At 33.9% G+C, this 14,535-nt stretch overlaps 1 long non-coding RNA gene across 1 annotated transcript; it reads right to left on the reverse strand.

Moving 5' to 3' along the window:
- Positions 1 to 1,558: 1,558 nt before the first annotated feature.
- LOC115443659 lies at positions 1,559 to 8,558 on the reverse strand. The gene is made up of 5 exons (XR_003938639.2): positions 8,426 to 8,558; positions 4,684 to 7,172; positions 4,477 to 4,599; positions 2,220 to 2,331; positions 1,559 to 1,885 (listed from the first exon to the last, which is right to left on the reverse strand). It is a non-coding gene; the product is annotated as an uncharacterized LOC115443659 (long non-coding RNA).
- Positions 8,559 to 14,535: the final 5,977 nt, after the last annotated feature.

The following is a 14,535-nucleotide window of genomic DNA, read 5'->3' on the forward strand; positions in this document are numbered from 1 at the left end:
TTCGTTAAGTACTTTTCAATAGTGGAGTACCGACTCTAAGGTTGGTCCTTTGAGACCAATCAGATAAATTACATTTTATTTTTGACCTCTAAAGACAATATAATAATTAATATTATAGTACTAGTAACATAATAATATAATTCTTACACATGTTTATCCTTTCTTTGGTCGTTTCTTGCGTGAGTTGAACTAATCATCAGATTTATAAAATAATAATATCAGCCCCGTATTATATACTTGCCCACTGCTGAGCACGGGTCTCCCCTACTACTGAGAGGGATTAGGCCTTAGTCCACCACGCTGGCCTAGTGCGGATTGGTAGACTTCACACACCTTCGAAATTCCTATAGAGAACTTCCCAGATGTGCAGGTTTCCTCACGATGTTTTCCTTCACCGTTAAAGCGAACGATAAATGCACAAAGAATATACACATGATTTTTAGAAAAGTCAGAGGTGTGTGCCCTTGGGATTTGAACCTGCGGACATTCGTCTTGGCAGTCCGTTCCACACCCAACTAGGCTATCGCCGCATCATCAGATTTAGCATAAAGATAAATTTAGATCTCTAAACGGAATCACTTAGCGCATTTAAAATAGGTGTTTATATACTTTTACTGAGTTTTAGTTGTAACAAATTGACACTTAAACCAATGCTTTAAATCCCTTTAAACGTTAAGCAGCACGAATGTCGGTCTATTTGCCTTTTTCTAGTTTTATATCTGCAGAAACATTAGCAACGAACCAAGTCTCAAAATGTATTGCGCATGCTTCTCGATAGTGGTTATGTGCCAGAGGCTGTAGCTAAGCTACCTTTATATAATCGTTAACGCTAATACAACGTAAAATCAGCGGTAAAATGTATGGCTTCTTCTCCTCTTCTTCTACTGATTATTGCGATTGCAATGCCAAAGAGTCTCCAGTACCTAATGAAATGAATTTTATCAATTAGGTATTCCCTACTAGTGAGTTTGATAAAAATAAAACAATTTATAATCCCCTCGGATCAATAATCATAACTTTAGTTTGTTGTACAAGGAGTAATGCGTAATAAATAACGAAGCGGCAATGGGAATTGTATAAATTAGGAGTTCAAATCTTGTCAGCCATCAATATTTGCTAGCCCACGATCTCTCCGCATATTTGGACACTCCAATTCTTTTAAGGCGACGCGTTTCTGTAGTTTTATTTACACAAACATTTATCGTCTGATTTGTAAAGGAGAATCGATACGGCAAATTGCAAAGTTAGTTCAATGTAGATTCAGATAAAATATCTTAGCTCTTGAATTTTCTTGCTGTTGGTTGCTTACCTGCACTAACGGTACTTATTTGTGTTATTCGTTTCAATTTTATATGAAATCTCGTGTGCATCTATAACGGTCGTACACAATTGTCTGACTAGCTAATGTCATAACTGTTTTAGATTTTCCTGGAAGTGATATGTAATATGTATGCGTGGCAGGCAATTAAAACTAAGGAAATTCAATAGATGCTCAATTCATAGTTGTGAACATGGCAAGAGACCGCCGTCGTATAAGATAAAGAAATAAAAGATGAAATAAAATATTATGTATATTAAATTAATAAAAAATTTGCAAGTCGCAGGGGCGCTATTCTGTGTAAACAGCTTTTACTAAATTTGCTTTATGTTATGATGCCTTCATAGCTACTTCAACCATAAAAAGTATAGATGAAATAAACCTAAAGGATAAAGTAACAACGTATGTTGCTAAAAGTCTTCACGCACTATTCGCATTCACCTTGACATACAGGGTTTTTGAATTTCTTCCTTCCGCTGTGCGCCAGATGTTGCGCGGATGTCATTTTTTACACGAACCACCGCTTCTACACTTTCGATTTTTATCTGAGATAAAACTGTGTCGACCCTGGATAGGATGTCAAGTTTATTAATGCTTTATATTTAATTAGTAGCGGCCCCGACAGACGCTGTCCTGCCCTTAAAAGGAGATAAAAACAACCCGAGTACAGCGCCACTTCGGGATTCAATTGTCAGTCGAAATTATCCAGGGACCCACCTGTATACATATGTAATTTCTTATCAATTAGTCCAACGGCTTATGAGGATTCAGTGATTTACACACGTACAGACGATTATACACAATATATTTTTTATATTTGTCAAAAAACAAAAAAATAGTTGTCTGTTAAATTCGCTTTAATATAAACAAAATTAAATAAATACATTATACATTTCCTTACCGTTTTATTATCACCATTTTTTCAACTTGACATTATTTCTGCACATTAAGGCTATTTCTCATAATTCATTAAGTAGGTATGAAATTAATTTATTGAACCATGCCCTTTTGCACTGAAAGGACGAAATCAACCAGAAGCAATTGTTATACTTAATTGTGTATATGGTGTCACACTTAATATCTCGTACGTCTTACTCGTAACAATTAATAAGTAATTCTATTTATTAATCATTTGCCGAAGTACATGCTAATAAAATATAATATTTTTAACCGTGTCCGTATAGGTAGGTAGACAGGATTCGGGGATAACCGCATCAAAAGGGCCACGTCCTGCCGTCGCGTCGTGATGCCTAATGTCTCCATCGTTTGCCTTTAGAGGTGGAAGTGAACTATTCGAGCAAGTCTTTAGTTATCTTATACCCTCTATATTAATACACAGTAAAACATTAAAGTTAACTTTTTGTGCCACAAAGTTACGCGTGTCTATGTCTAGGTACTACGTGATACGATGCATTCCAGAAACCTGACTATTTTTTTTAAAATCAAAATTGCAAATACAAAATCTGCGGAATGAATTAATAGATTTGTGAGAATGGAGGACTAATATTAATGGCATTTATTTCCTTTAAATGTTAATTGTTTCATCCGTAATTGGCACCTATACGTGATGCTACATGCCTAAACAAATAAATTGTATCTAAATGTTTTCCTTAATTCCTTCACTATAAATACCATATTTATATTTCACTAGAATAAACAGGGTACCTGCCCTGTTGATTCAATTAATTTATTACATTATTATTATATTTCTTGGAGTACCGTGATATGAACATAATGTCAGTCAATATGTATTATAATTTTTTAAAGATACACAAGTTTATAATAATAAAAACGTATTACAATTTTATATTAAGTGTTCATTTCTATTTTGTTTTCGGAACGGTGTAGTGCTTGCTTCCTTGTTTCATCATAATCAACTTATCAAAATTCAAACGAATCAAAATCAAATTCCCAGAGGCAAATTGTTCCCAGCCATGTAATCATTTTCCCTATAAGGAGGGCATACAAAATTGACAGATGTAGGAATACCCAGGACTCTAGTGATACCTTCTCGCACACTTCCTCTCAATATTTAAAACAAATTTATAGCATAAAATTTCTATAAGAAGATTTATTTCAATGTCGAACATTCGCGTAAACATAAGAAACCATTATTGAAATAAAATTCGAAATTCAGCATGTTTCATACATTGGTCTTTCATTAAATATTCACAATATTTACCGACGTGGGCGAAATAATTTAAAACTTAGAGAAGTACATACATAACACTAAACACGGGCGTTTGTTAGAATCAGTTATGGAATATTCTATCTAGATAAGGTCTGGAGCCTTCGCTTTAAAGCCGGCGTCGGCCAAAAATGGGTTGTCGTCGGTCCACAGCGCCTGCGCGGCCACTAAACCATTTAAGGTTTCCTACCAACCTTTTGTACGACTAACTGCTTCAACTTGGATATTGTGAGGTGATTTGAAGGTTAATGTTGTATAAACGGCTCATAAGCTGTTTTGGGAATTTTGCTTGTTACGTTTAGATTACTTCCGTATTTTAGTTACTTTATATTAGAAGGAACGAGATCGGTATCAAGGAAAAGGTTATCTTGGGCATAACACCTACATCATTATTTTTACGTTTACAAAAACCTAAATATCTAAGAATTATAATTTCTAAAATAAGTGTAGTTTACCAGCCCGTATCGGGTCATTGTACTGTGATAAACAACACCTTATTTTATAAACTTACTGTAGTTAGACAGTGAGCATCCGACATAACCGCTCAGTCCATTAAGACGGCAGTAATAAGGTACTTTTTCCGCGAAATCAAAAGAAAAACTAAGGCAGTTTATAGAGTTTAGGGTAGTTAGAATTAATTATTAATTATCATGATATTAATCATAAATCGATGCACTATAGATATATTTATGCAAATGTATCCTAGCCGCAGACTGCGGTTGCGCGGCCTACTTGTTGGCAGCGCCCATGGCTCTACAATGTAAGTATATGATAGAATTTCTAAGGATTATTTTGTGAAAAAACACGAATTAAATAAAGAAAATTATGATAAAATCTTTGTTATTCAAATGTAAATTATTAATACACAAATTTGATATTTCGAGTAGGTAATTTAAATAATCTTATAAAACGTTTTAATCATAAAAGCTCTTTGAATTGTAGAGATTGTTCAATACATGTGTTTACTTACTGTTACAAGATAAATTGAGTTGAATGTCTCAGATAAGCATTTATTTTGGCAATATGTCTTAGTAATAACCATTATATCTCACAATGTTGCAACTCGAATGAATATTTTTTGTCATACATATTGCTGAAAGAAAATAAATTGTCATTAGATAGCATTGCTATTGCATGAATACGACTTTTAGACAAATTAAACTGTATTAAGATTTACATAATGTATATACGTAATCCTTAAAAAAATAGTTGACAATTAAAAATAGTAGTTATGGTAAGTAGGTACGTTGGAGTGAGCAATGAACTTGGTCGAGGCATGCGTCGAACCCAGCCGGCTGCCAACTGGATCGCCTCGACCTTGTGTCGTCAAGCGATCACGTGATGTACTATTGTTAACTACGCCAAACTCCGAAAACATTAAATTATGACTTTTTATGACTTACTACTTCAATTGATACTTTGTTACTTTGCCTCTTTCTAAGAACGTAGCATTTCCAAAAAGACAGTTGCATCTACCTATCTCTTTTGGTATTTCACGTATATTTTCTAAAGAATTAAAAGTACCTAAATAATGCATTAAATGTTCAGACATTTAGAGTCAAAAATTTGAGTATGCATACAGAAATCTACCATCACAACTTCATTTGGCTTGAGAAACAATTCAAATACCTAGTAACTAGTTGTTTCAACAGAAGACGTTAAAAAAAGAAAATGTTAGTATTGCGGGTAGGTAATACTTCAGTAATGATAACATGTTAACATTTTAAACATGAGCCCGTAACCTCAGGGATCACAGCCCAAATAGGTTTACTGTCACTAGACCATTGAAGCTGCCCTACCGTTTATAGTCTGAATGATTTTAATTCGAATTCGCCTTCTGTGGCTTTACTCTTATTCAGTTGTTGTCAACCGTTTTCCGGAATCCTTTATGATATTATATTTATTTTTCCTCCCCTTAAAGCCTTATGATAAAGCTTTAGTTCACTCGCGTTACACAAAATAAGGAAATCATGACCACAATATAATGACATATAAATAAAGGACGTGATTACAGTGAACCGTATTGAAATAATTAAATATTCTTGTAATGTTATTGATAGCCGTGACGCAGATTCCTGTAATTGGATCAAATAAATAACGAATTTTCCTTGACGGCCATAATGTCCTTTTAAGGTAATGGCTGAATTCTAAATACCAATATATACAAGAGGAAAATTATTAATAAAATCCCTGATTAGGGTGGATATGTGACTTGTGCGAATTTCTTGTATTAATGTATTCAGTTATGCTGGACTAAAATTTCCTTATATATTTTATGAAAAACTTTAAATTGATTGTGATTATTATAAAAGCTATTTTATTGTTGATGAGAGAGGGCCAGATATATTTTTTGTAAACCTCTGGACAGCGTCAAGTAGCGGACCCAATTGACATAAACTAAGTGATTATTCTGATGACCATGACACCTCTCCCGGTAATGTTTTTTTAGACTTCATACAGCCCTTACATAGGTACCATCAAAAATAAAACCCAGGAAAACAATCCAATCGTAAATTGTTTAATTAAGAGTAATTAGAAATAAAATATTATTTTTAAACAATAACTCGTTCTCCCTAGAATTGTTTCGTAAAATTATTATAAATATTTTACAATGCTTACTGGTAACCATTTTACAATGAATCTCAAGATCAGAGGATCGGTTCATAACCAAATATATTTTATAGTGCTGTAACAGGATAAATTAATAATAAGTATCTATGGGAAAGCCTTGTTTTATTAGGGCGTGCCGTGCCGTGTATTATCACGCCATGATGCGCATAATTTGGTAACATTGTCACGTGGTACGTATAAAATAAGTAGGTAGTAGGTGTTTTCTATACATATGATATAGTGCTATCTGAACATAGTATGCCGTCTCGAAAGGATAAAGCAGTTTGATTTAGTAAAATACTGCGTTACAAACAATGTTAGAAATATTATAATAAATATTATCTGGACCAAAAAACAACTGCCAAACGTCACTGCCATATTTAAAGTAAGACCGTTTGAGATGGCTAGGGCATGTGCACCGTATGATGTCTTTATCAGTGAGCAGTTTATCACAAATTCTCTTGAGTATCATATGAACATGAAATGTCCGGTGGGTAAATCTTATTTAAAGTGTGAAAACAATGCAACACGGGTTATGACAACTTTCTAGGCAGAATATTACAACTGAAAGACTATTGTCCAACAACGAAATGTGGTTCAGAGGGCTGAGATACTGGAACTTAAAAAGGAAATATATAGCGGTCTGTGTGATGAACGCCCTATGTATTCCACATAATGGTCTTTCTATTTGTCTTTGTCAAATACTTGACTAACGAGTTCAAACTGTATCGAGATGCTACGATACATTAATTATTTTTCGTAGATTTTATTTTACTTTATATCCTGTATAGCAATATCATTCTTTAATATTGTTTTTTTTTTTTAATTTAAGACTATTACATGGACATAATTTGCCGCATTTACAATATATGCATATTCTCTCTATAAACTAACGTACCATACTAGCCGTCTCACCCCCAGTATGGGGAACGGCCGCCATTAAACATCAATATAGGGGCATACTGCGCATCATCGCCACCCTTTGATTCAGCTCCATTTGCCACCCCCGCGCCGACGCCGTACGCTCGGGCCCAGCCGGTCTCGCCAGCACAACCCCTATTATAGCGACAGATAAATGTACACTAAGATTGGAATGATACAGTATTTCGAGATAAGTCACTTAGAACATTTTTTTAAAATTGGGAAAGTATGATTATTAAATTGACTAAGAAAAAAAAGCAGATATTGACTAAATCAGCTGATATTTAGGTGACATTACGACATATTTGTAGCATGATGTAACGGAAAAACATATAACAATTTAATACGAATTCTCGAGAATGTACATAATCATACAGATAGGTGACGTCAAACCTGATAATCTGGAGATAAGGTGTGTCAACGGCAATTTTATCAGGTTTCATTGTAACTTACCTTTTACAATTAAATAGTGCGGTATTTTATTATTTTGTCGTTCAAAGGCGGATTGAGGTACTTTTTTTTGTATTATCAAATTCAATCAATATTCTTCTTTATTAGTACCTACGCTTGCTGTTAAGTATATAAAAAGTTAATACAAATTTCTTCGCAAAACTTTCCTAAAGGTCGATTTTGAGGCGAAATCGTGAGGTGGGTTATGTCTATGTGTATCATTATGTAGAGTAGGTATAAACTGAGTGTTGCCCCTCACCGAGCGGGCGCAAGTGCCCTCTCTCGCTCGGCTGGAAATAGAATAATCAATAATGAAAGCTTTCAAGGATTTTAGATTTAAAACCTATAAAATATCATAGAATTCATAGACTCTATCACTTTAATATTATACAATTATAAACGTAAGTATGTGCAATACAAATTATAAAACATCAATAAATGGCCGTCTCTACTTTATTTTATCAAAGCTTATATACCCAATACAGTTTTATGAGTTTCAGTATTATAGAATTCGATTAGTATGTGATAAATAATTAATTAATAAAATATTTATTACATATCTTGACACTTCTCACGTATCAATATTAGGAAAAGTTAAAAACCAAAGTCAAACTTGAATAATAAATAGAAAGTAGGTACATCATATCTTCACTTCAACCATGAGAAGAATGTAAAAATTACATAATATTAATATTCGTCGAGATTTAGTACGTCCACCTGCAAGATGGACAATGGACATACGACTTGATAAGGTCCCAAGGAAGACCCTAGATTCAACCTGCTTTTGATAGGTACGTCTGGAAATCTTAGGGGAGGACTATGTTCAGCAGTGGACTTCATGCGGCTGATGATGATAATATTAATATTACTACGACAAAATGTTGCAGCAACTGGATGCATAAAGCAGCAAGGCAGGCAGACCGGGCTCTGTAGCTTACCTTGGGAGAGGGCTTCTTCCAGCAGTGGACTGCAACGGGCTTATGATGATGATGCTGATGATAATGTCGCCGTAATACAACAATAATACTGAACCGCTTATTAAAACACATAATATAATGGCTATCAAAAATGTATTTAATATTCTGACATATACTTAATATTTTTTAATTTTGGGCGATTTTAAACCTCTGATGGGTTGTGTTTACGCTGAATAAGAACTATCTTATTTATGATTGTGTCGTTATTCAGTTATATAAAACAAAAAAAATCTATTATTATAGTTTATATTAGTCATTAAAGGAAAATATATTTTATGTGAGTGTTATCGACGTATCGGGTTTAAAATGATTAAACCCTTTTCTGCGGTAATTTATATTTCCTGTAAATCATCACACATTAAAACTCGTGTGTATACATTCTGCGAAATCCATGTATTGTCCGAGCTATCAGATATTGACAAACAAAAATAAACCTTATTACATAGTAATTTAAGCCGCCCTTGAAGAACTACTTGCTGCCGCTTATTATTTTAGAGACAATTAATGGATCAGGAAATTTATAATCATATTAATGTTTATTTAACTAGTAAGTACCACTAAGTCGGTGGCCTAATGTGATGCGTGCGCGGTACGACACTGCTCTTAGGTCCCGGAATCGAATCCCAGGTCGGGAAAACTGATGTTAGGATTTTTTGTTCAGCATCATTCCCGAGTCTGGAATTTGTACCCGATATAGCGATAAGCTCGCCCGTAATCACATAATGGCACGAAACACACAAGGAGAAAAGTGGGTGCCCTGGTTGCATCTCTGCCTACCTCTTCGGGGATAATGGGATGATGTGTGTAATGTGTATTTAGTTGCAAGGCCCGTGAAAACGGTGAGGTTTTTATTCCTATTCCCCTACTGAACAATTAAAAGGGAAGATTTTAAATAGAAAAAACAAACCTAAGTGATCTGGAAATAAAACTCATCTTGACATAAGTTAAACTGTCCTCTTGTGGCATAAGGGTAAATAAGAATTGTAAAAATTAGTGTACTGTTTATGCCTCAGCATAACTATTCTGAATAAGAGCGCGTCCATGTGTGAATAATGCGTTGTATTTAATCTAATATATTATACTTATCATAATAAGTATTTTGATAAGCTTTTATGTAAAAGGTACTTTATAATTAATATTGTAACAAAGGGACTCTATTTAAAGGTATTCTATTTTACTCACCCCAGAATAGAAATTAAATTATATTTGATAACAATCAATAATTTTGAAATAAGACATGGATATAAATATATTCTCACTTAGCAACTTAAAACCTTCATTCTGCAACTAGCATTTTGCAAATGAGATTTTGTTCATGGAGACCGTCGATATGTAGGTACCAATGTGAGTAAATGCCAATAAACTATATTATTTTAATAGGTACCTATTATAATCGTTTTTAAAATTAAATTTTAAAAACAAATTATGTCCGCAGCAAGAGAAATCTAAGCATGAAGTTATTAAAGCCGGTGTAACGGCCGTTTAAGAATACATTATACTTAATAAGTATTTAATCTAAGTCGGAAGAAATTAAGCCTCTCCCTTTCTCCTCGAATAAATTTTTAGTTTCCACTGAAACAAGATCTGTTTCTTTTGCATTAATTTTTAGTTATTTAACTTAGTTTTATGCATACTTTGCTTTCGCTATGCAGACATTAGATAAAAATGGAGTATGCCTCTTATCGCTCATACATTTATCTTGTGTTTTACAGTTTTAATGATAAAACTTATATGATCACTCGTTAACAGTTTTTGATAGAATAAAAGACTCTGAAAAAAATATAAGGAATCGATTTCAGCCAAACCTAAGAAAATATTTAAGTAATAATATTGTGACTCCTTTTGTTGCTTCCGCAAGTGGACCGCGGCCTTAGGTTTTATATTGCCTACCGCATTACTTACGCAAGTACTATCAAAGCTGTCAAACTAAATTATTTTATTTTATTTTAAACCTAAAAACATAAATACGAGTGATACAGACATATCGGGGCATAGTCACTGTTAGATAAACATATTATGAGTCATCGTGTCAAATGTTCTGAGAAATCGATCGGTGAGTCACACAGAGGGCCTCTGTACATGTTATAATCACCATTCAGCCGGATTCTTTTGTCTCAGTTTTTAGATATCAATTTAACTTAGAACTTACACTCAGAAGCAATAATTGTAGGATTATAATGGAACCAACAATACCTTAAAATTACTTATTAGGCCGTTTTTAGATCTTACGAATTTAATATATACATTACAGGAAAACAACATACAAAACTTAAATTAACCTAGTTACTAAGTATACACCTTCTGTGGTCTATAGCTTTCCGGGATTTATGATGTACTTAGTTCATTTTAAAACGAACAGAATTTTGTGTACTACTACTACTACTATATTTTATTATTATATCACCATTATAAATTGTCAAGCGTCTACAACAAAAAAGTACATATACGTACTTACTATACTTACCGTTTACATCTGTAGGCATTCATGGTAGGCATAGTAAGTTTTTCCCGTCAAATATAAAGGACATTAGGAAACTCATCATATTCGAATGAACAGGGTGTTGTCGGGGGGTGAGTCACGTTGCAGCCCCATGGCTGGCGCGCCCTTCCCTGCTGCACCGTGCGAGGGTGAACGAAAATCAATATCAGACACTGCGAAATTACGTTATATATTTGTGAATCAGTCTTCTCAACGAGGGGTCTGTTCGTATTGATTTCTCAAACACTCGTCGGACAAAATGAATCATGCTTTTGGAAAGTCTGCGAATTTGTGAATGTGTAACGCATTTTTGAAGAATGATAAATGGTATTCATTATTAAAACTTAAGATTACCGAGTCATTACAAATAGGCAGATTTTTTTTTTAATGCTGCAATAATTAGCGGAGGTACTTAATAGATAAAAATATAATACACACCTTACGTAGTAAAAAAAAAAACATTATTAGGAACACGTAGGCATGACGATAATATATTAAACGTATAACATAAAAATAGTGAATCAGCAATTAAAAGGCAATTAATCAGTGTTCCGTCATTGATCAAAGAACGTGGATAGTCTAAAAACATTGACGCAGTATTTGCTTAACGAGAAGAAGCCAACAAACAACTTGCTTATCACACCCTCACAATTATGAGTGAACGTAAAAATATATTATTTATGTACTATATGGGAAATGGTCAAGGTAAATATGTCTAGAAATCTTTGTGGTAGGATTCAGCAATGGCATTGGCTACTATACTATTGCTAATTATCATGATGATAAACAAAAAAAAACTGAAAATACTTTTAAGCGCCGGTTGATGGCCAAACCCAGAAAGAACATATATTTATAGGTAATTCACTTTAGTGCAGATAAGAATGCGATTCATCCCATGCTTATAACTACAGTTGCACTTGTATCATGTGAACCCGTGTCATTGTGCTGAATAACAAGTAACACACGATTATGTCACACACTTTCACAATGAATGCTGGTATTTCGACAAATTCTTGTCCGTTTCGTAGATCGTTTTGAATGCAATTCGCTTTCAATAAAAAGAATAACATTGATCGAATAGATGACTTCACAAGTCCTGTGTAAGTTGTTCCCCTTTCCGTTCGAAAGAGAAAATCCACTAGGTACGTTCGCAGTCATAGAGCCACGCATCCCTTCTATGTCTCTTCACACACAATTTTAATAACGAATATCTTTATAATTTTGCAAATATTTATCTTTGTATTGATTCAAGATAGGCTATATTTTCGCAGTACGTTTGGAACGAAGGTCAAGTCATTTATAATTGTCTATTTTGTCAAGTTCTTTCACGGTCCACTACCATTATCGGATCATTTGGTTGAATCGCATGATTTCCTTGTGCATAGAATTAGAACATGGCAGATTTAAATACAAAGATTCTTTAAATTAAATGACCCGTGTATGATTCATCGTTTAGCATGCGTTGTACCCTCAAGTAAAATTGCGTGACTCAGATTTATGAAATAAGAAAAACCCTAAGAGATTCATAAAGAGTTTAATACTATCCTTATTGCTATTCTATTACTTAACATCTCAGCACGCCATGTTATAAAGTGCTTTATGATGTACCAATATTAAAATATCAAGTGTTAAAAGTATTTCAAAACTCGGAACTCAAAACTAAAAAAAAGCCTATGTATAAAATTTACGCAGATACCTTTATACGAATAGTTAGAAAGTTTTTTAATTTTCGTAAGGTTTTTAGTTGGAACATCTTGTAACTTCGTCGGATTTAGATTTTTTATACCTAGTCTTGCCATAAATATTGTAATAAAGAAAAAAGAAAATTGTTAACTGCAAATAACATTTATTACTTTTACAGTGTGTCAGTTTAATACATAAATATAAAACAATTAAAAATATAAAAAGCTTATTCGAAGTGGTCTCCATTGGCTGCAATACAGTCCTTTAAACGATGAGGCCAGTTATCAATAGAAGCACGCACTCTTTCCATGGGAAAATTCTTCACCGCCAATCGTATAGATTGTTTTAGGGACTCAAATTATCATGGCGTTTAGAGCAAGCTGTACTCTCTAAAACTGACCACAAATCATAATCCAGCGGATTAAGATCGGGACTAGACGACGGCCAGTCTTCAGCTCTGATGAAGTCCGAAACGTTCGATTCCAACCAAGACTGCGTGGACCGAGCTTTATGACCCGGCGCCGAGTCTTGCTGGAAGGACCATACTTGGTTATTGAACATGGTGATGTTAAGGGGCTTAACTACCTTCTCAAGAATGGTATCTTGATACACTTGTGCCGATGTTTTGATACCTTTTTCACAAAAATATGGCTCAGTCACTCCTTCATAGCTAACACCCCACCAAACCATCACTGAAGTCGGATAATGTCCACGTTGCACTCTGTCGACTAATTGGGAAGCTTCCTTAGAGCTTTGAGCATAAATACGGTCATTTTGTTTGTTAAAATGTTGCTCAATTGTAAAAATTTTCTCATCCGTAAACAAAATTTTTCTGTGACCTCCCTTTGCGTACCGCTTCAGTAGTTGTTTCGATTTTACCACCCTATTCTTCTTTAAATTATCAGTTAAGAAATGGCCAGTGCGTCTCTTATAGGCTGCAAGTCCTAAGTCATCTTTTAAAATACGCGACATGGTTCTAGGTGCTATCTTCATTTCCCGAGATAAAATCTTTTGCTTTCGGACAGGATTTCTTCGAATTCTTTCCCTTACTGCTTTGACCACCTTTTTCGTACGAACACTACGTGGACGGCCAGATCTTTTCTGTCACAAACAGAGGAGGTCTCATTGTACCTATTAATAGCCCGGTACACAAACATTTTACTAATACCAAGTGTATGGAGAGTTTTAAAAATTGCATTTGGCTCCATACCTACTTTGTGTAATGCTATCACAGCGATTCGGTTCTCTTTATCACCCCACACCATTTTAATATCGCAAAATATTTTACAATGTATTGGCGCCAAAATGAGAAAACACAATGAACAATCGTATAAAAATGACAGATTCGAAATTCAAATGTAATATTTTTTTATAATTAAGTGTAACAGTATTTATGGCCAGACTAAGTATACTTAGCTATGGGTTTGACCACCTATCACATTATGCAATGACAATCAAGTATGACTCCTATTTTTTTAACAAGACATCACCGTGACTATGATAATATTACATTCTGTTGTACGTATTTTTATCAAGGAACCGTAAATTATTTGAAATAATTTTAATTATTATATTTATAACCCTTGATAAAGTTATTAGCAGGCGCATATATATCCCGTTTATGGAGCATAAGGAAAAATAATACGTATTATTGATAAACCCATGTTTAAATGTAATTAATTTTGTGTGTACTGATTTGTTTATATTTGAGATAATAATACTTATTTAATTTTTTTTTATTACTTCCGTGTATACAAAAGTTTGCGCCGGCTGAAAATGAATCCAGGCAACTAGAGCAAGCACGGTTCTCCAAGCCTTTCCCGATTTAAGACAACCTAAGATACCTAGGATAAATAAACACCTTTATTTTTCAAATCACAAAAAATATATAAAAATAATTCCAGTTAGA

Source organism: Manduca sexta, chromosome 12 (assembly GCF_014839805.1).
Source record: "Manduca sexta isolate Smith_Timp_Sample1 chromosome 12, JHU_Msex_v1.0, whole genome shotgun sequence".
Classification (NCBI taxonomy): Eukaryota; Metazoa; Arthropoda; class Insecta; order Lepidoptera; family Sphingidae; genus Manduca; species Manduca sexta.